Genomic DNA, 23,134 nt, shown 5'->3' with positions numbered 1-23,134 from the left:
TGTAGTGAGAAATGATGTAGATATTAATGTAACTTAATTCTGTATTGAATGGGTGTACGGTGAAAGTATGAGGGCCACAGCTTGATGAGATTGCCTTGTTTTACTTGGTCTTGCATGTTTTCCACCTTTGGCAGAGTGCAGTTGTCTTAGCTAACTAGTGCTGCTATAACAGAAATACCACAAATATATGGCTGTAATAAAGAGAAATTTATCCTCGCACAGTTTGGGAGGCTAGAAGTCTCTTACACTGCTACACCAAGAAATATGTAAGGGGATTGCAGGCCAAATAACGATGTCTCCTCTACTAGGACATTTCATCCCATAAGCCCTCTCCAAAATTCCGTCTTCAGTAAACCACATGAGGAAGTTTTTTCACAGTGATCAGGAAAAATCTATGATGGAACTTTTGTATTTTCAACTTCTCCTCTCTTTCTCCACCCTTTCTTTTTATCTCTTCTTACAAAGTTTTCAAGCTCTCTTCTCTTAAAAAAAAGGGGGGGGGGTCAGTTTGACAGTCTGAGAGAAGATATTTCAATAATTATATTTGATAAATGACCCTTATGTGGAATATATGGGGAAATCCTACAAAACAATAAGAAAAAGACTGAAAAAAAATCAGAAAGTGCAAAGATTAAACATATACTTCACAAAAGAGTCTACTGAATTGTCCTATATGCAATTTTAGATGGTACTAGTGTGAGAGCCACAAACAATATAAGAAGTGTCCTGCAGCAAAGGATTTTGGGGAAAAAACAGAATACCTGACTGAGCACTAACCTGGACAATGATAAAACACACCAAACACCTGACTTCATGGTAACATCAACTTGAACTCTTTAACTAATTCAAGAACAATCCCATTCATCATAGATTAGACGTATGTTTTCATGCTCCTCCTGCACCAGTCCTTGCACATAAGGACAGGGTATATAACCCCACACCTCACACTGCCCTGCATGGACCACTACCTGGGTGACCTTCGGTGCTTTGCTGTCCATCACAAGAATCTTCGTGTCAACCTCTGTGTATAAGTTCCCTAATAATGCCTTGTCTGATCAACATGGCTTTTACTGCCCTTTTTTCTGAAAACCACCTATGCCTCTCAGAGCCAATCCTGTTGCTGGTCTGGTGGGGTGCAACAGTTGGACATCATTAACTATAAGGAAAGCACAAATTACAAACACAATGAAATAATAATCCCCTTCACCAAAATTGCTTAAAAGAATTGAAAATATCAAGTGCTGCTGATGATATGGAACAACTGAGACTTTCATACATTGCTGATGAGACTGTCAACTGACACATCCACACTTGTACACTATTTAGAAATATTGCCTAAAACAATATACATATATATAACCTTAAACACCACAGCTATATTTAGACCCAAGAAAAATACACGCTTATTGCCCTTGAAAAATTTGTATAAAAATGTTTGTAGCAGCATTAGTTATATCATATGTATAAAAACAAGAAATTAATGAAAAAAGCATGATGTACAGTATTAATACAATGGAATATGACAGCCATAAAAAAGAACTAGAAACAATATGGATGTATCTAATGAAAAACATACTGAGTGAAACAATCCATACTCAAATGAACACATATCGTATGATTCCATTAATAGTATTTGAAAACACAGGAAATTGGTGGCAGAATTCTGAAGATTAGAGTTGATTGGGATAAGTCAAGGAAGTTCTGAGAGATGAAAAATTCTTGGTCTGAATGTTTGTAACAGGAGATATACATATGTAATAACTCATCATGCGAATAATTAAGTTATATGCATTTTACTCTGCGAACTGAGCCTCAATTTAAACAAAAAGAAAGAAGATGAAAGAAAGATTTCCTTGGATATCTTCTCACTTCTAGTACATCCTGTCCATTAGTGCTGTTCAAATTGTGTCTTGCAGATTGGTGTATTCTAAAAACTGAGTTTCTCACCTGTCTGTGTGCATTAGAAATTTTTGTATCAATTTGACTGTGCCAGGATATTGGACTCCTTTTATTAAATAAAGTAGAAACATTTTCAGGGGTTGGGTGAGTGGAATGTGGTGCTGGCCACTTAATAGTCAAACAGTAGAACTGTGTTGTAGCTAAGGATATAGCAAGATTGGTTTGACACCTAGAACCCACGAGAATATATAAATCCGAGGAAACATTATTGTTTGTTTTTATAATTTCTTATTTCAAAAAAAAATATTAATCTTAGTCAAGTCTGCTTTCTGTAGTTATATTTTACTGTCATTTGGTACAATTTAAAAAAAAAAAAAGGTTACTTTCGAGCTGCTTCTGACGAACCGTGACCCCATGTGTGTCAGAGTACAATTATGCTCTGTAGAGCTTACAATGGCTGATTTTTTTTTCAGATGTAGATGGCCCATCCTTTTTTCCCTAGGCTTCTGGGTGGACCCTAACCTCCAATCCTTTAGTTATCAGACCAACGTGTTAGCGGTTTGCACCACCCAGGGACTCTACTAGCTAAAGAGGGAAGCAAAATTAATATTACTTATTTTTAACTTTAATTTAAATGTGGGAAACAAAGGTAAATGGGTTAGAGAAGCCCAAAAACAACTAGTGTATGTGCCAGAGAGTTGTGATCTGAAAACAGGCCTTGGGCATGACTGAAAATAAAGAACAGAAAATGAAAAAGAAATGCTCTGTCTGGATGACACCTCATCTTTCAGAACTGGCCTCTCTAGAATAAATGAGGAAATTGCACCAGCAGGGATTTCCCAGTTTCCATGGATATTGTAAGAGCTGTGTTGAGCGTAGAAGCAGGATGGTCCAGCAGCCTTGAGATTAAGCATCACTAGGACTGGGGACACCATGGCTTGGGTCAGGCATACCTTACTCTTCAAGGTGACATCTTTGCTTTTCAATGCTTTAAAGAGGTCCTTTGCAGCAGATTTACCCAAAGCAATTGTCTTTGATTTCTTGACTGCGGCCTCCACGGGTGTTGATTGGGGATTCAAGAAAAATGAAATCCTTAACAATTTCAATATTTTCTCCATTTATCATGATGTTGCTTATTGATCCAGTTGTGAGGATTTTTGTTTGTATGGAGCTTTAATCCATGCTGAAGGTTATAATCTTTGATCTTCATCAGTAAGTGCTTCAAGTCCTCTTCACTTTCAGCAAAGTTGTGTCATTTGCATACTGCAGGTTCTTAATGAGTCTTCCTCCAGACCTGATCCTGTGTTCTTCTGCATATAGTCCAGCTTCTGAGATTATTTGCCCAGTATACAGATGGCATGAGTATGGTATAAGGATATAACCCTCATACAAACTTTTCCTGATTTTAAAGCACACACTATTTCCTTCTGTTGGAACAAATGCTTCTTGATCTATGTATAGATTCCACATAAGCACAATCAAGTGTTTCGGAATCCTCGTTCTTCACAATGTTATCCATAATTTGTTATGAACCACACAATCTAATGCCTTTGCATAGTCAATTAAACACAGGTAAACATCTTCCGGTATTCTCCAATTTCAGCCAAGATCCACCTGGCATCAGCAATGATATCCTTCATCACATGTCTTGTTTTGAATCTGTCTTGAATTCCTGGCATCTTCCTGTCGATGTACTACTGCGAACCGTTTTTGAATTATCTTCGTAAAATTTTATTTGCGTGTGATATTAATGATATTGTTCAAAAATTTCTGCATCCTGTTGAATCACCTTCCTTTGGAATGGGCACAAATATGAATCTCTTCAAATTGGTTGGCCAAGTAGCTGTCTTTCAAATTTCTTGGCATAGGTCAGTGAACTTCCAGTATTGCAACAATTTGTTTAAACATCTCATTTGGTATTCCAACAATTCCTGCAGCTTTGTTTTTCACCAATGACGTTAGTAAGAGATCAGCTGTTAAGCAAAAGGCCCACAGCTTGAATCCACCACCCACTTCTTGGAAACCCTATGGGGCAGTTCTACTCTGTTCTATAGGGTCACTATGAGTCAGAATTGACTCAATGGTAATGGGTTTGGTTTTTTGGTTTTGCCTTCAGTGCAGCTTGGACTTCTTCCTTCAGTATCATAGGTTCTTGATCTTACGCTACCTCTTGAAAGTGTTCAACATCAACCAATTCTTTTTGGTACAGTGACTCTGTGTATTCCTTCCATCTTCTTTTGCTGCTTCCTGCATCATTCAATATTTTGCCTATGTTAATTTTAAAAAATCCACTGCCATTGAGTCGATTCCAACTCATAGTGACTCTATTCAACAGAGTAGAACTGCCCTTAACCACTATGCCATCAGGGTTTCCTTTGCCCGTATAATCCTTCTATATTGCAACTCAAAGCTTTAATTTTTTTCTTTAGTTCTTTCAGCTTGATAAATGCCAAAAATGTTCTTCCCTTTTCGTTTCCTAACTCCAAGTCTGGAGTTAGAAATACTTTATTATAATACTTTACTTTGTCTTTTGGAGCCACTCTTTCAAATCTTCTGTTTAGTGCTTTTACTTCATCATTTCTTCCATTCCTTTTAGCTACTCTATGTTCAAGAGCAAGTTTCAGAGTCTCTTCTTACATCCATTTTGGTCTTTCTTTCCTGTCTTTTTAATGACCTCTTGCTTTCTTCGTGTATGATATCCTTGATGTCATTCCACAACTTGTCTGGTCTTCTTTGGTCATTAGTGTTCAATGCATCAAACTCATTCTTGAGATGGTCTCTAAATTCAGATGGGATATACTCAAGGTCGTACTTTGGCTCTCATGGACTTGTTTTAATTTTCTTCAGGTTCAACTTGAAATTAATATGAGTAATTGATGGACTCTTCTGCAGTCGGCCCCTGACCTGTTTCTGATTTTTGATATTGAGCACTTCCATCTTCTCTTTACACTTATGCAGTTGATTAAATTCCTGTGTATTCTATTCGAAAAAATCCATGTGTATAGCAATGGTTTATATCGTTGAAAAAGGTATTAGCAATGAATAAATTGTTGATCTTACAAAATCCTATTTCATGTGATCTCCGAAGTTGTTTCTATGATCATGGCTATATGTTCCAACTACTGATCCTTCTTCGTTTCCAACTTTTGCATTCCAATCTCCATTAATTATCAATGCATCTTGATTGCATGTTTGATCAACTTCAGACTGCAGAAGTTAGTAAAAGCACATGCTACCCTTTTTGAAATGGAAGGATGAATTGGTGAGGGTGACTCCTACTGCAGAGCCAGTAGCCAGAGGCAGAGCCAGAAACCACAGAGCATTAATTCCAGACCTTGAAAGCTAATGTTGTTTGGCTAGCTAGATTTAGACATTTCTTGGGACCAGTAACTCCTTTTATCCATTTCAATTTCATCCCTTCAACTGGAGTCTATGATGGTTAACCTATGCCTGTCCCACCATTGTATTTTGGGCAGCAGAGAACTTGTTTTTTGAATTTCACAGATTCACAGATAGAGGAGAATTGTATCTCAGGATGGTTTATATCCAGAGGCTCACCCATACCTAATTTAGAGGACTTAGATGATAAGAAACTTTAAGCTGATGAGATTTAGATGAGAATTTTGGTCTTTGAGTTGATACTGTAATGGGTTGAGATTTGGGGGATGTTGGAAAGAAGTGGATGTTTTTGCATGTGGGACAGATATGAGCCTTTGGAGATAAGAGGACAGCCTGTCATAGGCGTAATAATGCCCCCCACCCCCCGCAATACACCCGTGTCCTAATATGCAAAATCTCTGAGTGTGTTATGTTACATGGCCCCACTTATAATCACATCAAAAACATGATCGGTGATATAATTTTCCCTACTGACATGTTTCTTTTTCAAGAGAGTGTATGTAGAAGAGTCTATATATATATATATATATATATATTCTGTGCTCTCTCTGAGGCTCAAAATCACAACCTTTAGATTATGAGACTGACACACTGTCTTTTGAGCTAAGAAGACATATCTCCAAATGCCTAGTAGAAAACATCTCGATTAGAATGATTTCAAGTGTCAATGAAATTTCAGAAAAAATTAGGATTTTATATATCATACACCGCTACGAAAACCCTTGTAGTGTAGTGGTTAAGCGCTGCCGCTGATACTTAAAAAAGGTCTGCGGTTCGAAGTCACCAGGTGCTCCTTGGAAACTCTGTGGGGCAGTTCTACCCTGTCCTATAGGGTCTTTAGGAGTTGCAATCGACTCCATGGCAACAGGCTTGGTTTTTTTGTTGGTGTTGTTTGTACACCACCACGGGAGCCCTGGTGGCGCAATGGTTGAGAGCTCGGCTGCTAACCCAAGGATCGGTAGCTGAAACCCACCAGTCGCTCTTTGGAAGCCCTTTGGGGCAGTTCTACTCTGTGCTGTAGGGCCGCTATGACTCGGAATCCCCTTGGAGGCAACTGGTCTTGGCCTTTTATGCCCCAGAAGGAATTGGTGCTACCTCATACACAAGTTTGCTGTTGCTCTGACTTCTTGGACAAAATCATTTCAGGATTTTACCCTTCAGTAAATAAATATACAATGGAGTATAGTTTTCCTCTACTGGCTTAAACATCAAGGTTGGGTGACATCCAGCAAGTTACTTATCATCTCTGTACCTCATATTCTCCATCAGGAAAATGGAAATCATAGTAAAAGTACCTGTCTTTTAAGGCAGTTAGGAGGAAGGAATGACAGTAACTGTAAGGAGAGTGCATGGCATATAGTAAGTTTGTAATAAATTTTAGTCGTTATTAATCAGTGCTTTGGACAGCTAGATTGTGGAACTGTTCTAGGAAAAGAATAACCGTGTTGGGAAACATTCTTGTTTCCTTGAAAACATTAGAATTTAAAACCTAAGGGCATGTGGGGTAATGTAGCCCAGTGGTCTAAGGCCTCTGGATTGAGGCTCTAGTCTCTGGGGGGATGTGGGTTCAATACTGTTGCCAGCTCTGTTTTCTCAGTTGGAATAGCTCCCTGAGTCTATATACCAGAACAGAGGATATAGATAATATAAGGAAGGTATTTATCTCTGTAATAATAGGCTAAGATCAATTACAGTGTTGTTATAAAAATTATACTGCAATCATTTCTGTCTAACCTTTATATCTCAGGACAGCCTTTCATGTCCAAGAGACAGATTAAAAACTGTTCATATTAATATAATCATAACTCAGATATTTCTAAATTACAAAAACATAACGGTTTATATACAGTGAAAATCTTTCCCTTCCACCACCTCCCCTCTGCATTCCACCTGCACAGGATTCTGCCTACCCAGGCAACTATATTCTGGGGTTACCTGCAAGGAATACTATTTGCATAAACTAGCCAATAACCAGTTGCCATGGAGTCAACTGTGACTCATGGAGACTCCCTGTGTGTCAGAGTAGCACTGTGCTCCCTAGGGTTTTCGGTGGCTGATTTTTCAGAAGTAGTTACCAGGCTTTTCTTCTGAGATGCCTGCGGGTGGACTCCAATTTCCAATCTTCCAGTTACCAGCCCAGCCAATAAACTGCACCACCCAGGGACAGATAAGCCAATAGAAATCTATTACTTTTTCCCACATTTCATATTTTTCAAACCTACTCTGTTGCATATTACATGTCAGGAAAATAAATATTTTCTGCATAGTTTGTTCTTTTTTTTTTTTTTTTTCCACTTTGCTTATGTATTTTTTTGTTTGTTTGCATTTTTGGTGGTTGTTTTGTCTCACCTTTTTTTTTTTTTTTTTAAGAGAATGGAAGTGTGTTCAGGTAGAATTTTTTTAATGTAGTGAATTATGTCAAATTTTCATTGTTTCTAAGTTTTGTGTAAAAAATTGGTTTTCTATCCCCAAAGTTATGTAAACTTTCTGCCTTGGCATTTCCAGTAATTATATTTGGTTTTATTTTTCATTTTTTTACTTTCAAGTTTTATATCTATTTGAATTTGATTACATATTACAGGTGATAAATTGAAGTAAGCTTTTGTTTTCCTAGATGGCCACCCAGATAGCCTAACATCATTTATCAAATAATTCACCCATTTCTACTGACTTGAGTTGCCACCTATCTTAATTATCTAATTCTGCTATAGCAGAAATACCACAAGTGGTTGGTTTTAACAAACAGAAATTTAGTCCCTCACATTCTAGGAGGCTAGAAGTCCGAATTCAGGGTGCCAGTTCCCAGGAAGGCCTTCCTTCTCTGCAGGCTCTGGAAGAAGGTCTTTGTTACCAATCTTCCCCCAGTCTAGGAGCTTCTCTACTCAAGCACCTGGGGTGTAAAGGACGTGCTGTGCTGCTGGGCCTTCTTTCTTGGTGGTTTGAGGTTCCTATCTCTCTGCCTGCTTCTCTGTTCTTTTATCTCTTGTAAGATAAAACATTATGCAGGCCACACTCCAGGGAAACCCCCCTTACATCCGATGAGGGCTGTGACCTCAGTGAGGGTTTTGTATTCCACCCTAATCCTCTTTAACATAATCTAGTCTTGCCTGGTTGATTACTGCCTGAGAGTAGGATTTAAAACATGTGGGAAAAATTACTGTGGAAGAAAGGCCTTGTAATCTGCCTCTGTGAAGATTACAACCAAGAAAACCCTGTGGAGCAGTTCTACTCTGTAATACATGGACTCACCATGAGTCAGAATCGACCAGAAGACAATGGGTTTGTTATTACTGTTATTGTCATTATTTCATTATAATAAAAAGTGGTTGCAACAGTGTGACAAACCAGACCATTGTGGCATGCTGGTGGGAATGTTTATTAGGTGAGATCAATCAGAATTACCACTGCACATCACATAGACTGCTTCAGCATTTGCATGTATGCAAAGTACTCACACCATTTGAAATGTCAGATAGGCAGTGTTACTTAGTGCAGCATTGTTTGTATGGGCAGTTATATATTATGATATATCCATGCTTTGGAATTCTATGCTGCCAAGCAAAGAAGAAGTCCCTGGTGGAACAATGGTTAAGAGTTTGGCTGCTAACTAAAAATTGTCAGCAGTTGAAATCCACCAGCCAATGCTTGGAAACCCTACAGGGCAGTTCTACTCTGCTCTGTAGGGTCAATATTCGTCTTAATCAACTCAACACTGGTGAGTTTTTTTTTGTTTTGTTTTTTCCTTTTTAGGAAAGGAGCAAGAAGCTCTTTCTGTGTTGATTTGGAAATCGCTACAACATATATGAAGTGAAAAACTAAGATACAGTGGAATGTGTTTGGAATATCCTTATGTGCATAAAAAAGTGGAGCAGGTATCATCCACAAGAGGATACCCAAGAAACTGTGTTTGCCTGTGCAAGGAGGAACTGGGGGACTAGGAATGTTGCAGGAAGTCTCAGGGATGAGACTTTTACACTTTTTCAGCGGCAATGAGTTTGGTTTTTGATTCATCAAGTAGGGACACTGGAGACCTAAGTTTACCTCCTTTGCTATCTCTTCATGATACCCAAATATCATAAAGTCTGAAGACTGCCAACGAATAAAATCCATTAAACTCTAGAAGAGAAAAAAAAAAAACTTTAGAAAATTATTAAACACACACACACGCACACGCAAGGGAGGACGCGGCTCCAGGACAGTGACCAGGCGAAGCCTCTCCTCAGCTGAGTCTGGGGGTCATTGATGGGCAAAAAAAGAAAAAAACTTTTTTTTTTTTTTTTTGCAGGGGGAAGTTATTCTTTATGTCCGCAAGGAGCGAACAGAGGAGCTCCCGCCCCACCCACCTGGAAATCGAGTCTGGGTGGTGTGTGAGTGTGTGTTCTGTGCATACGTGAGCGTGCCTGAGAGTTTCCTTGTTGTGCAACAGATCTTCCACTTTCACTGACTGTGCTGATGGCCTTGATTCCTAAACCTCAGAGCAGGGATTCTTTCGCATTTGAATCATGTCTCAGCGTCTTCCTGGTGCCCTGAGATGACGCTTCCTGGCTGCTTTCATCTTACCAACGCGATCTGGGCGGGGTCCCTGGGTCTCCCCTCCCCTGCCCAGCCTCTCTCTCATCCCATCAGTCATTTCAGTCCCAGCGTGTCATACCTGCTGCCTCATCCCGATTCCCAGGGCCCCTCTACAGTCCCACGCGGGACCTTCTCGGCCGGGCAGAGCTGCGTTCAGCTTCACAGCCAGCGGGCCCAGCCCTCTGAGCAACCCCGGAGGGCAGGAATGCAACGAGAGGTGGGGGAGGGGGGATATCTGGGGTGGCCGCAGGGTGCAAGGGCCGGGTTAGAGACGAGAAGAGGTTCCTTTCTTTGTGAGTCGATGACCTACCAAGCTAGAAACCAGTCTTGAGTGAATAGGGGGCACAGCGGGATTTCGCTGGAGCCATAAAGCTCTTCACCTTAGGAGGACTGTGCCCGGATTCGGGGACTCCGTGTGGCCAGCCGACCTCACTTCGTCTCCCCCTTTCCCCCAAGAGGCTCTACACCTCTAGTGGTATGATTAGAGTCTTTACAGTGCTCGACCTGGCATAGTTCTCTCCGGTTCCCTCCCCTCTGAACCACTGCTTGCTTTGAGTCCGAGTAATGTGAAAACAGGTGGTCTGAGTCTCTCAGTGGAGTTCCTTTGTTAGAGATCCTCCCTTGGGGAATTCGAAAGAAGAATCTAAGTTACATAAGATGAGGCGTAGTAACAGCAAAGGTTGGTTTTAGAAAACTTTATCCCATTTAGAACGACTGGGCAGCCTCGACTTAGTTACTGAGTTTTATCCTTGCACTAAATGAAGAATTATTGGCCCAGACACTGCAGCTGCCCGAATCTTTTCCTGCTTTATTAGTTCTACAGTACATATGAGTAAGCAAAGCCTCTTCTTGGAGTTTGCCCATTTTCTCACTGTAAACTGCATTTGATCATGTGGACTTTGTAGCAAGAATATTTCAACTAATCCGACAGGACAGAACCAGTACTAACCTACACATCTGTATGGGCTCTATGGCTTAGTTGGTTAAAGCGCCTGTCTTGTAAACAGGAGATCCTGGGTTCAAATCCCAGTAGGGCCTTGACATTTTCCGCTGCACTACAAACCAATCTCCTCTCTAACCCCAAACCAAAAAACCAAACCCGTTGCCATCGAGTCAATTCCGACTCACAGCGACCTCATACGACAGAGTAGAACTGCCACATAGGGTTTCCGAGAAGCGCCTGGTGGATTCGAACTGACCACCTTTTGGTTAGCAGCCTTAGCTCGTAACCACTACCCACCAGGCTTTCCTCTACCTCTATACCCCCCAAAAAAACCCTAAATTCTCTACCGTGCTTCCAAAAAATACCAAACCCACTGGCATAGAGTCGATTCCGACTCATAGCGAACCTATAGGAGAGAGAAGAACTGTCCCATATGGTTTCCAAGTAGCACCTGGTGGATTCTACCTAAATTTTGGTTAGCAGCTGTGGCTCTTAACCACTACACCACCAGGGTTTCCCTACTGTGCTTACTGTACTCTCAATTCTGATTCTATTAACGCCAAGCAGTTGTGGCTGCAGAATTCCCACTTCCAAAGGAAAAGTGAAATGCCCTAAATAACTCTTCATGTAAGTTTTTACATTAAATTATGCCAGTTCTTTCTCTCCAAAAAATATTTATTGAGCTTCTGGTATGAGATATGCACAGATTCAGAATGTGCACAGCTGTAGCTAGCAAAACGTTATTTACATTTATCCTCCCATCCAGCAAACCCTTTGTTAGCAATCAATTCCAAACACGTGGGTAAAAATACAAAATGAAACATTAATGTGCTTCATGTGTTTAAAATTTATAATAGAAAAAGACAAAATAACCCACATGTCAATTAACTGAGGCTGATTGAATAATCTATGGTATATACGTACATCTGTGTTATGGACTCGTTTGTGTCCCCCAAAAAGATACATTGAATTTTTCACCCGCATTATCTGTGAATGTGATCTTGCTTGGAGATAGGGTCTTTGAAGATGTTACCAGTTAAATTAACACAACCTCATACTTGATTAGGGTGGGCTCTAATCCCTTCTGAGTGATATCCTTACAAAATGGGAGAAAAGACACAGAGACACAGAGGAAAATGGCCATGGAGTTATGCTGCAGGCTTAAGCCAAGAATACCTGGGGCTACCAAAACCTGGAGGAGACAAAATGGGTCTTCCCCTAGAACCTCGGCAAAAACATGGCCCTGGTGGCATCCTGAAAGGAGCTGTGGTGGCACAGTAGTAAGTGCTCAGCTTCTAACCAAAAGGTCAGTGATCGGAACTTGCCAGCCACTCTAGGGAAGAAAGATGTGGCAGTTGGCTTCCATAAAGATTAAACCTGTTGCAGTCGAGTGGATTCTGACTCACAGTGGCCCTATAGGCCAGAGTAGACATGCTCCACAGGATTTTTTTTTTTTTCATATGCATGCTAAAGCTGGACAATGAATAAGGAAGACTGAAGAAGAATTGACGCCTTTGAATTATGGTGTTGGTGAAGAATATTGAAGATACCATTGACTGCCAGAAGAATGAATAAATCTGTCTCGAAAGAAGTACAGCCAGAATGGTCCTTATAAGCAAAGATGGCAAGACTTCATTTCATGTACTTTGGACATGTTATCAGGAGTGACCAGTCCCTAGAGAAAGACAAATTCTGTCTTAGTTATCCAGTGCTGCTATAACAGAAATACCACAAGTGGATGCTCTTAACAAAGCAAAGTTTATTTTCTCACAGTCTAGTAGGCTAGAAGTCCAAATTTAGGACATGAGCTCCAGAGGAAGGTTTTCTCTCTCTGTCACCTCTAGAGGAAGGTCTTTGTCCTCAATCTTTCCCTGGTTAAGGAGATTCTCAGGCACAGGATGCACTTTGCTCCTGGTGCTGTTTTCTTGGTGGTATGAGGTCCCCAACTGTCTGCTAGCTTCCCTTTCCTTTTATCTCTTGAGAGATGAAAGGTGGTGCAGGCCACACACCAGGGAAACTTCCTTTACACTGGACCAGGGAGGTGACCTGAGTAAGGGTGGTGTTACAATCCCATCCTAAGCCTCTTAACATAAAATTACAATCACAGAATGAAGAACAACCAGACAGTACTGGGAATCATGGTCTAACCAAGTTGATACACACATTTTTTGGGGGACATTATTTAATCCATGACAGACATCATGCTTGATAAAGCAGAGGGCCAGTGAAAGAGAGGAAGACTTGCAATAAGACGGATTGACACAGTGCCTGCAACTATGGGCTGAGGCGTAAGAATGATTATGAGGATGGCACAGGTGCGGGGAGTGTTTCTTTCTGTTGCACATAGGGTTACTATGAGTAGGAACTGACTCAATGGCAGCTAACAACAACTAATAATAACAGTGGCATATTTTTCTTATAGGAGTTCCTGGATGTTACAAATAGTTAAGTGCTTGGCTATTAACTGAAAGACTGGTGGTTTAAAACCATCAACAGCTGACCAACAGCTAGGAGTTTGAATCCACCAGACACTCTTCAGAAACCCTATGAGGGAGTACTCTCTGTCCTATAGGGTCATTATGAGTTGGAATCGACTCGATGGCAAAGGGTAGGGGTGCCACAGAAGAAAGACCTGGGGATCTACTTCATTAAAAACTCTATGAAGCACAAGTCTACTTATGGGGCAACTGGTTGGTGTATTTTTTTAATGGCAGATGTCATCTGTATATCTCCTTTGCTGAGGTGTCTGTTCAAACATTTTACCCACTTTTTAATTGGGTTGTTTGTGTTTTTTATTGTGTGTTTTAAGAATTTATTGTATATCTTAGATTCACTACCAGCAGCAGTTGCCATGGAGTTGACTCTGACTCATGGCAACCCATGTGTTGCAGAATACAACTTGAACACAAGTGGTATCAGATATGAGTTTTACCTCATATGTTTTGATGCTCTGTTATTTGGTGCATACACATTCAGGATTGTTGTGTCTTCTTGGAGAACTGACCCCTTAATTGTTACCTAATGTCCTTCTGTACTTTTGATAATTTTCCTTGCCCTGAAATCTGACTTGTCTGAAATTAATACAGCAACTCCGACTTTCTTTTGATTAGTGTCATCATGTTGTCTTAATCATCTAGTTCTGAGTTTTTGGATATAACAGAAATACCACCAGTGAATGGTTTAACAAAAATAAATTTATTCTCTCATAGTCTAGGAAGCTAGAAGTCAGAATTCAGGGTGCCAGCTCCAGGGGAAGGCTTTCTATTTCTGTTGGCTCTGGGGGAAGGTCCTTGTCATCAGTCTTCCATGGGTGAGGAGCTCCTCATTGCAGGGACCCCCTCCACCCCCGCCCTGTTCCAAAGAATGCACTATTCTCCTGGCTCTCATTTCATGGTGTTATGAGGTCCCTGTGTCTTTGTGCTTATTTTTCTCATTTATATCTCAAAAGAGATAGACTTAAAACACAACCTGATTTTATAAATTGAGTCCTGCCTCATTAACGTAACTGCCACTAATCCCACCTTGTTAACATCATGAAGGCAGGATTTACAACGCATAGGAAAATCACTTCAGATGACAAAATGGTGGACAATCACTCAATATTGAAGATCATGGCCTAGCCAAGTTGACTCACATTTTTGGTGGACACAATTCAATTCATAACACCTGGTATATCCTTCTCCATCTTTTTACTTTAATCTCTGTGTCTTTATATTTAAAGTGGGTTTCTTGATTATGCTGAGTGAAATGAGTGAGTTGTGAAAGAACAAATATTGTATAAGACCATTACTATAAAAAACTCAAGAAATAGTTTAAACAGAGAAGAGAATATTCTTTGATTCTGAGAGGGGGAGGGAGGGAGGGAGGGAGGTTTTCATTAATTAGATAGTAGATAAGAACTATTTTAGGTGAAGGAAAAAACAACACACAATACATGAGAGGTCAGCACAGCTGGACTAAACCAAAAGCAAAGAAGTTTCCTGAATAAACTGAACACTTCGAAGGCCAGTGTAGCAGGGGCAGGGGTTTGGGGACCATGGTTTCGGGGGACATCTAAGTCAATTGGCATAATAAAATCTATTAACATTCTGCATCCTACTTTGGAGAGTGGCGTCTGGCATCTTAAAGGCTAGCAAGTGGCCATCTAAGATGCAGCAATCGGTCTCAAACCACCAGGAGCAAAGGAGAATGAAGAACACCAAAGACACAAAGTAATTATGAGCCCAAGAGGCAGAAAGGGCCACATAAAGCAGAGACTACCTTAGCCTGAGACCAGAAGAACTAGATGGTGCCCAGCTACAACCGACGACTGCCCTGACAGTAAACAAAACAGAGAATCCCTGAGGGAACAGGAGAGCAGTGGGATGCAGACCCCAAATTCTCATAAAAAGACTAGACTTAATGGTCTGACTGAGAGTAGAAGGAACCCAGAGTTCATGGTCCCCAGACCTTCTGTTAGCCCAAGACAGGACCATTCCCAAAGCCAACTTTTCAGACAGGTATTGGACACGACAGTGGCACAGAAAATGATACTGAGGAAGAATGAGCATCTTGGCTCAAGTAGACACATGAGACTATGTTGGCATCTCCTGTCTGGAGGGGAGATGAGACAGAAGAAGGGGTCAGAAGCTGGACACGAAAAGAGAGAGTGGAGGGAAGGAGCGTGCTGTCTCATTAGGGGGAGAGCAATTAAGAGTATATAGCAAGGTGTTTACAAATATTTGCATGACAGCCCAAATTGATTTGCAAACTTTCACTTAAAGTACAATAAAAATTAAAAAATAAAATAAAGTGAGTTTCTTGAAAACAACACGTAGTGGATCTTTTTTTTTTTTTTTTTTTTTTAATCTACTGTGATAGTCAGTCTTTTGATTGGTATTGTAATGCTTAATGTTATGTGTCAACTTGGCTAGGCCATGATTCTCAGTAGTTTGGCATGTGCTCTTCCATAATGTAATCACCTTCCGTTTCGTGACCCAGATGTGACCGATCAATCAGTTGAAAGTAAAATTTCGTTGGGGATGTGGTCTGTCTTTAGTATAGAAAAGGATGTTCTGGCATAGCTTACTCTGTCTTGACCCTGCACTCTTCTCAACGCCTAACCTCTGATTCTTGGGACATAAACCTGCAGAAGTCTCTAGCCTGCCACCTGACCTAGAGATCTTGGATTCACCAGCCCCTCCAAGCCCATGAGGCAGCAGAGAACTTCAGCCTGCTGCCAGATCCATGAATTTGGAACTTTCCAGCCCCCAGAATTTCATGAGCTATTTCCTTGAAATAAATCTCTCTATACGTTTATAGATACATTTCACTGGTTTTGCTCCTCTAGAACACCCAGACTAAAAATACGTGTATTTAGACTACTTGCATTTAAAGCGCTATCTGTACATTTAATTAATATCTACCATATTGGCAACTGCTATCTATTCATTACCTTGTTATTTGCTTCTCTGTCTCTTTCTTTCTTTTGCCTTCTCTAGTTTGATTGAGTATTTTGTTGCCCTAGCATTTGCAATATACCTCTACAACTAAGTCCACTTCCAAATAACACTGTATCACTTCACGAGTAGTATAAATACCTTATAACAGAGTATTATGAAATCTTCCCTCGCATCACTTATGACATTGCTCTCATACATTTCACTTACTCTTAAGCTCTAATCTACCAATATATCATAGCTATTATTATTTTAAAACAAATTGCTATCTGTTAGATGACTTAAACGTAGGGAAAATAAAACATGCAAAATGTTGATTAACATTTCATGGCAGACCTCAGGAATATGTAAATAAAGGAGAGAATGATAGAAATACCTATGTACACAACTTGATTGAAGCTGGGAAAATCAGTAAAAACTCTGTTGAAAGATGATATGGGCATTAGTGTAACTTTTTAAAACATAATTCTCTGTTAGTTGGCTGTACAGTGAACCCTGTGAGAGCCACATTCAGCAGGATTGCCATATTTTTCCACGTCTCACAAGTTTTCTGCCTTTGACAGTGTAGAGTCTTACCCCTTTATTACACTCCTTTTAATGGAAAATATTTTAGTTTTCCTTCTCTGACAGCTTTCCACCTTACACAAATTTCAGCTTTTGCAGGTTTTACTGGACTCTACTCAGTTCTATCAGAATCCCAGAGACTTGAGATGCAACTATTCTATAAGGAAATTATAGTAATTCTGGAAAATTAGACATAACTTTCAAACCCAGGATTGAAACACGGACCTCTATATCTTCAGTCTATTGCTCTCCTAACTGAGCTATTTCAGCTGCCTGGAGGTACTTAATTTAGGCACGCTTTCAAAATATTAGTTAACTTTTTATTTGCTAGCCCCTTGTGTCTTTAAATACCTAACCTTACCTTATCCAATATTACCCACTCACTCACCCAAAATTGTATGGGCTCATTTGTCATCCAAGCCTAAAAATTGGATTCAATTGTTGGAGACAGTGGGTAGGCTGGCACAGGAGAAAGAGGGCGAAAAAGGGGAGGAATAAGTAGAACAGGAAGAAGCTTTTCTGCTTGGTAGCCTTTGGCTCTTCCACGCTCCAAACACTGCTCAGGTAACTAAGGGAATTCCAAATGAAATGACTGAGTCTGTTCTTTATGTCTTTATTTTCTGCCATGCTTTTCAATGACACTGGAAAAGAGAACAGAGAATTACTGAGCACATTAATGTGGGAGTGAGATATTTGCTTCTGACTGAGAAATCCTTAGCAAGACAATTCTGTGTTCTCCATATCCTTCCTCTTTCCTTGTCTTCCTTGTGCTGACACAGCCACCCTGGGCTGTGAGGAGACACAGGGAGTATAAATGGGGAATCATTTCAAGGCAATCCATCAGATAATGTGTTTATTTCCACATGAGTATTCAAAGTGTGTGTTTTTTTTAAATTAAGTTTTATTGAGCTTCAAGTGAATGTTTACAAATCAAGTCAGACTATCACATATAAGTTTATATACACCTTACTCCGTACTCCCACTTGCTCTCCCCCTAATGAGTCAACCCTTCCAGTCTCTCCTTTCGTGACAATTTTGCCAGCTTCCAACTCACTCTATCCTCCCATCCCCCCTCCAGACAGGAGATGCCAACACAGCCTCAAGTGTCCACCTGATATAATTACCTCAGTCTTCATCAGCATCTCTCTCTCCTACCCACTGTCCAGTCCCTTCCTTGTCTGATGAGTTGTCTTCGGGAATGGTTCCTGTCCTGGGCCAACAGAAGGTTTGGGGACCATGACCGCCGGGATTCCTTTAGTCTCAGTCAAACCATTAAGTATGGTCTTTTTATGAGAATTTGGGGTCTGCATCCCACTGATCTCCTGCTCCCTCAGGGGTTCTCTGTTGTGCTCCCTGTCAGGGCAGTCATCGATTGTGGCCGGGCACCAACTAGTTCTTCTGGTCTCCGGATGACGTAGGTCTCTGGTTCATGTGGCCCTTTCTGTCTCTTGGGCTCTTAGTTATTGTGTGACCTTGGTGTTCTTCATTCTCCTTTGATCCAGGTGGGTTGAGACCAATTGATGCATCTTAGATGGCCACTTGTTAGCATTTAAGACCCCAGACGCCACATTTCAAAGTGGGATGCAGAATGTTGTCATAATAGAATTATTTTGCCAGTTGACTTAGAAGTCCCCTTAAACCATGGTCCCCAAACCCCTGCCATTGCTCCGCTGACCTTTGAAACATTCAGTTTATCCCGGAAACTTCTTTGCTTTTGGTCCAGTCCAGTTGAGCTGACCTTCCATGTATTGAGTATTATCCTCCCCTTCACCTAAAGCAGTTCTTATCTGCTAATTAATCAGTAAAAAACCCTCTCCCACCCTCCCTCCCTCCCGTCCTCGTAACCACAAAAGTATGTGTTCTTCTCAGTTTATACTGTTTCTCAAGATCTTATAATAGTGGTCTTATACAATATTTGTCCTTTTGCCTCTGACTAATTTTGCTCAGCATAATGCCTTCCAGGTTCCTCCATGTTATGAAATGTTTCACAGATTCGTTACTGTTCTTTATCGATGCGTAGTATTCCATGTGTGAATATACCACAACTTATTTAACCATTCATCTGTTGATGGACGCCTTGGTTGCTTCCAGCTTTTTGCTATTGTCAACAGAGCTGCAATAAACATGGCTGTGCATGTATCTGTGTGAAGGCTCTTATTTCTCTAGGGTATATTCCACGGAGTGGGATTTCTGGGTTGTATGGTAGTTCTATTTCTAACTGTTTAAGATAACGCCAGATAGATTCCAAAGTGGTTGTACCATTTTACATTCCCACCAGCAGTGTATAAGAGTTCCAATCTCTCCGCAGCCTCTCCAACATTTATTATTTTGTGTTTTTTGGATTAATGCCAGCCTTGTTGGAGTGAGATGGAATCTCATCGTAGTTTTAATTTGCATTTCTCTACTGGCTAATGATCGAGAGCATATTCTCATGTATCTGTTAGCTGCCTGAATATCTTCTTTAGTGAAGTGCGTGTTCATATCCTTTGCCCACTTCTTGATTGGGTTGTTTGTCTTTTTGTGGTTGCGTTTTGACAGAATCATATAGATTTGAGAGATCAGGCACTGGTCGGAGATGTCATAGCTGAAAATTCTTTCCCAGTCCGTAGGTGGTCTTTTTACTCTTTTGGTGAAGTCTTTAGATGAGCATAGGTGTTTGATTTTTAGGAGCTCCCAGTTATCTGGTTTCTCTTTGTCATTTTTGGTAATGTTTTGTATTCTGTTTATGCCTTGTATTAGGGCTCCTAAGGTTGTCCCTATTTTTTCTTCCATGATCTTTATCATTTTAGTCTTTATGTTTAGGTCTTTGATCCACTTGGAGTTAGTTTTTGTGCATGGTGTGAGGTGTGGGTCCTGTTTCATTTTTTTGCACATCCAGTTATGCCAGCACCATTTGTTGAAAAGACTATCTTTTCCCCAATTAACTGACACTGGTCCTTTGTCAAATATCAGCTGCTCATATGTGGATGGATTTATATCTGGGTTCTCAGTTTTGTTCCATTGGTCTATGTGCCTGTTGTTGTACCAGTACCAGGCTGTTTTGACTACTGTGGCTGTATAATAGGTTCTGAAATCAGGTAGAGTGAGGCCTCCCACTTTCTTCTTCTTTTTCAGTAATGCTTTGCTTATCCGAGGCTTCTTTCCCTTCCATATGAAGTTGATGATTTGTTTCTCCATCATATTAAAAAATGACTTTGTAATTTGGATCAGAAGTGCATTGTATGTATAGACGGCTTTTGGTAGAATAGACATTTTTACTATGTTAAGTCTTCCTTTCCATGAGCAAGGTATGTTTTTCCACTTAAGTAGGTCCTTTTTAGCTTCTTGTAGTAGTACTTTGTAATTTTCTTTGTATAGGTCTTTTACATCTTTGGTAAGATTTATTCCTAAGTATTTTATCTTCTTGGGGGCTACTGTGAATGGTATTGATTTGGTTATTTCCTCTTCGATGTTCTTTTTGTTGATGTAGAGGAATCCAAGTGATTTTTGTATGTTTATCTTATAGCCTGAGACTCTGCCAAACTCTTCTATTAGTTTCAGTAGTTTTCTGGAGGATTCCTTAGGGTTTTCTGTGTATAAGATCATGTCATCTGCAAATAGAGATAATTTTACTTCCTCTTTGCCAATCCGGATGCCCTTTATTTCTTTGTCTAGCCTAATTGCTCTGGTTAGGACTTCTAGCACAATGTTGAATAAGAGCGGTGATAAAGGGCATCCTTGTCTGGTTCCCGTTCTCAAGGGAAATGCTTTCAGGCTCACTCCATTTAGAGTGATGTTGGTTGTTGGCTTTGCATAGATACCCTTTATTATGTTGAGGAATTTTCCTTCATTCCTATTTTGGTGAGAGTTTTTATCATAAATGGGTGTTGGACTTTGTCAAATGCCTTTTCTGCAGCAATTGATAATATCATGTGGTTTTTGTCTTTTGTTTTATTTATATGGTGGATTACATTAATGGTTTTTCTAATATTAAACCAGCCTTGCATACCTGTTATAAATCTCACTTGGTCGTGGTGAATTATTTTTTTGATATGTTGTTGAATTCTATTGGCTAGAATTTTGTTGAGGATTTTTGCATCTATGTTTGTGAGGGATATAGGTCTGTAATTTTCTTTTTTTGTGATGTCTTTACCTGGTTTTGGTATCAGGGAGATGGTGGCTTCATAGAATGAGTTGGGTAGTATTCCGTCATTTTCTATGCTTTGAAATACCTTTAGTAGTAGTGGTGTTATCTCTTCTCTGAAAGTTTGGTAGAACTGTGCAGTATAGCCATCTGGGCCAGGGCTTTTTTTCTTGGGAGTTTTTTGATTACCGTTTCAATCTCTTTTTTTGTTATGGGTCTATTTAGTTGTTCTACATCTGATTGTGTTCGTTTAGGTAGGTAGTGTTTTTCCAAGAATTCATCTATTTCTTCTAGGTTTTCAAATTTGTTAGAGTATAATTTTTTGTAATAATCTGATATGATTCTTTTAATTTCAGTTGGGTCTGTTGTGATGTGGCCCTTCTCGTTTCTTATTTGGGTTATTTGTTTCCTTTCCGTTTCAATCTCTTTTTTTGTTATGGGTCTATTTAGTTGTTCTACTTCTGATTGTGTTCGTTTAGGTAGGTAGTGTTTTTCCAAGAATTCATCTATTTCTTCTAGGTTTTCAAATTTGTTAGAGTATAATTTTTTGTAACAATCTGATATGATTCTTTTAATTTCAGTTGGGTCTGTTGTGATGTGGCCCTTCTCGTTTCTTATTTGGGTTATTTGTTTCCTTTCCTGTATTTCTTTAGTCAGTCTAGCCAATGGTTTATCAATTTTGTTAATTTTTTCAAAGAACCAGCTTTTGGCTTTGTTAATTCTTTCAATTGTTTTTCTGTTCTCTAATTCATTTAGTTCAGCTCTAATTTTTATTATTTGTTTTCTTTTGGTGCCTGATGGATTCTTTTGTTGCTCAGTTTCTATTTGTTCAAGTTGTAGGGACAGTTCTCTGATTTTGGCTCTTTCTTCTTTTTGTATGTGTGCATTTATCGATATAAATTGGCCTCTGAGCACTGCTTTTGCTGTGTCCCATAGGTTTTGATAGGAAGTATTTTCATTCTCGTTGCATTCTATGAATTTCCTTATTCCCTCCTTAATGTCTTCTATACCCCAGTCTTTTTTCAGCAGGGTATTGTTCAGTTTCCAAGTATTTGATTTCTTTTCTCTAGTTTTTCTGTTATTGATTTCTACTTTCATTGCCTTGTGGTGTGAGAAGATGCTTTGTAATATTTTGATGTTTTGGATTCTGCAAAGGTTTGTTTTATGACCTAATATGTGGTCTATTCTAGAGAATGTTCCATGTGCGCTAGAAAAAAAAAAGTATACTTTGCAGTAGTTGGGTGGAGAGTTCTGTATAAGACAATGAGGTCAAGTTGGTTGATGGTTGTAATTAGGTCTTCCGTGTCTCTATTGAGCTTCTTACTGGATGTCCTGTCCTTCTCCGAAAGTGGTGTGTTGAAGTCTCCTACTATAATTGTGGAGGTGTCTATCTCACTTTTCAGTTCTGTTAAAATTTGATTTATGTATCTTGCAGCCCTGTCATTGGGTGCATAAATATTTAATATGGTTATATCTTCCTGATCAATTGTCCCTTTTATCATTATATAGTGTCCTTCTTTATCCTTTGTGGTGGATTTAAGTCTAAAGTCTATTTTGTCAGAAATTAATATTGCTACTCCTCTTCTTTTTTGCTTATTGTTTGCTTGATATATTTTTTTTCCATCCTTTGCGTTTTAGTTTCTTTGTGTCTCTAAGTCTAAGGTGTGTCTCTTGTAGGCAGCACATAGACGGATCGTGTTTCTTTATGCAGTCCGAGACTCTCTGTCTCTTTATTGGTGCATTTAGTCCATTTACATTCAGCGTAATTATAGATAAGTAAGTGCTTAGTGTTGTCATTTTGATGCCTTTTTATGTGTGTTGTTGACTATTTCATTTTTCCACTTACTTTTTTGTGCTGAGATGTTTTTCTTAGTAAATTGTGAGATCCTCATTTTCATAGTATTTGACTTTATGTTTGCTGAGTCATTACGTTTTTCTTGGCTTTTATTTTGAGTTATGGAGTTGTTATACCTCTTTGTGCTTACCTTAATATTTACCCCTATTTTTCTAAGTAAAAACCTAACTTGTATTGTCCTATATTGCCTTGTATCCCTCTCCATATGGCAGTTCTATGCCACCTGCATTTAGTCCTTCTTTTTGATTATTGTGATCTTTTATATATTGACTTCAATGATTCCCTGTTTTGAGCTTTTTTTTTAATTAATCTTAATTTGTTTTTGTGATTTCCCTATTTGA

The 23,134-nt window shown here is 39.6% G+C and overlaps 1 non-coding gene across 1 annotated transcript; it reads left to right on the top strand.

Moving 5' to 3' along the window:
• Positions 1 to 10,834: 10,834 nt before the first annotated feature.
• TRNAT-UGU (transfer RNA threonine (anticodon UGU)) lies at positions 10,835 to 10,908 on the top strand. The gene has a single exon. It is a non-coding gene; the product is annotated as a tRNA-Thr (tRNA).
• The last annotated feature ends 12,226 nt before the right edge of the window (positions 10,909 to 23,134 follow it).

The sequence above is a fragment of the Loxodonta africana genome, chromosome 1 (assembly GCF_030014295.1).
Source record: "Loxodonta africana isolate mLoxAfr1 chromosome 1, mLoxAfr1.hap2, whole genome shotgun sequence".
Taxonomy (NCBI): Eukaryota; Metazoa; Chordata; class Mammalia; order Proboscidea; family Elephantidae; genus Loxodonta; species Loxodonta africana.
This window is presented reverse-complemented; position numbering and strand designations above follow the sequence as displayed.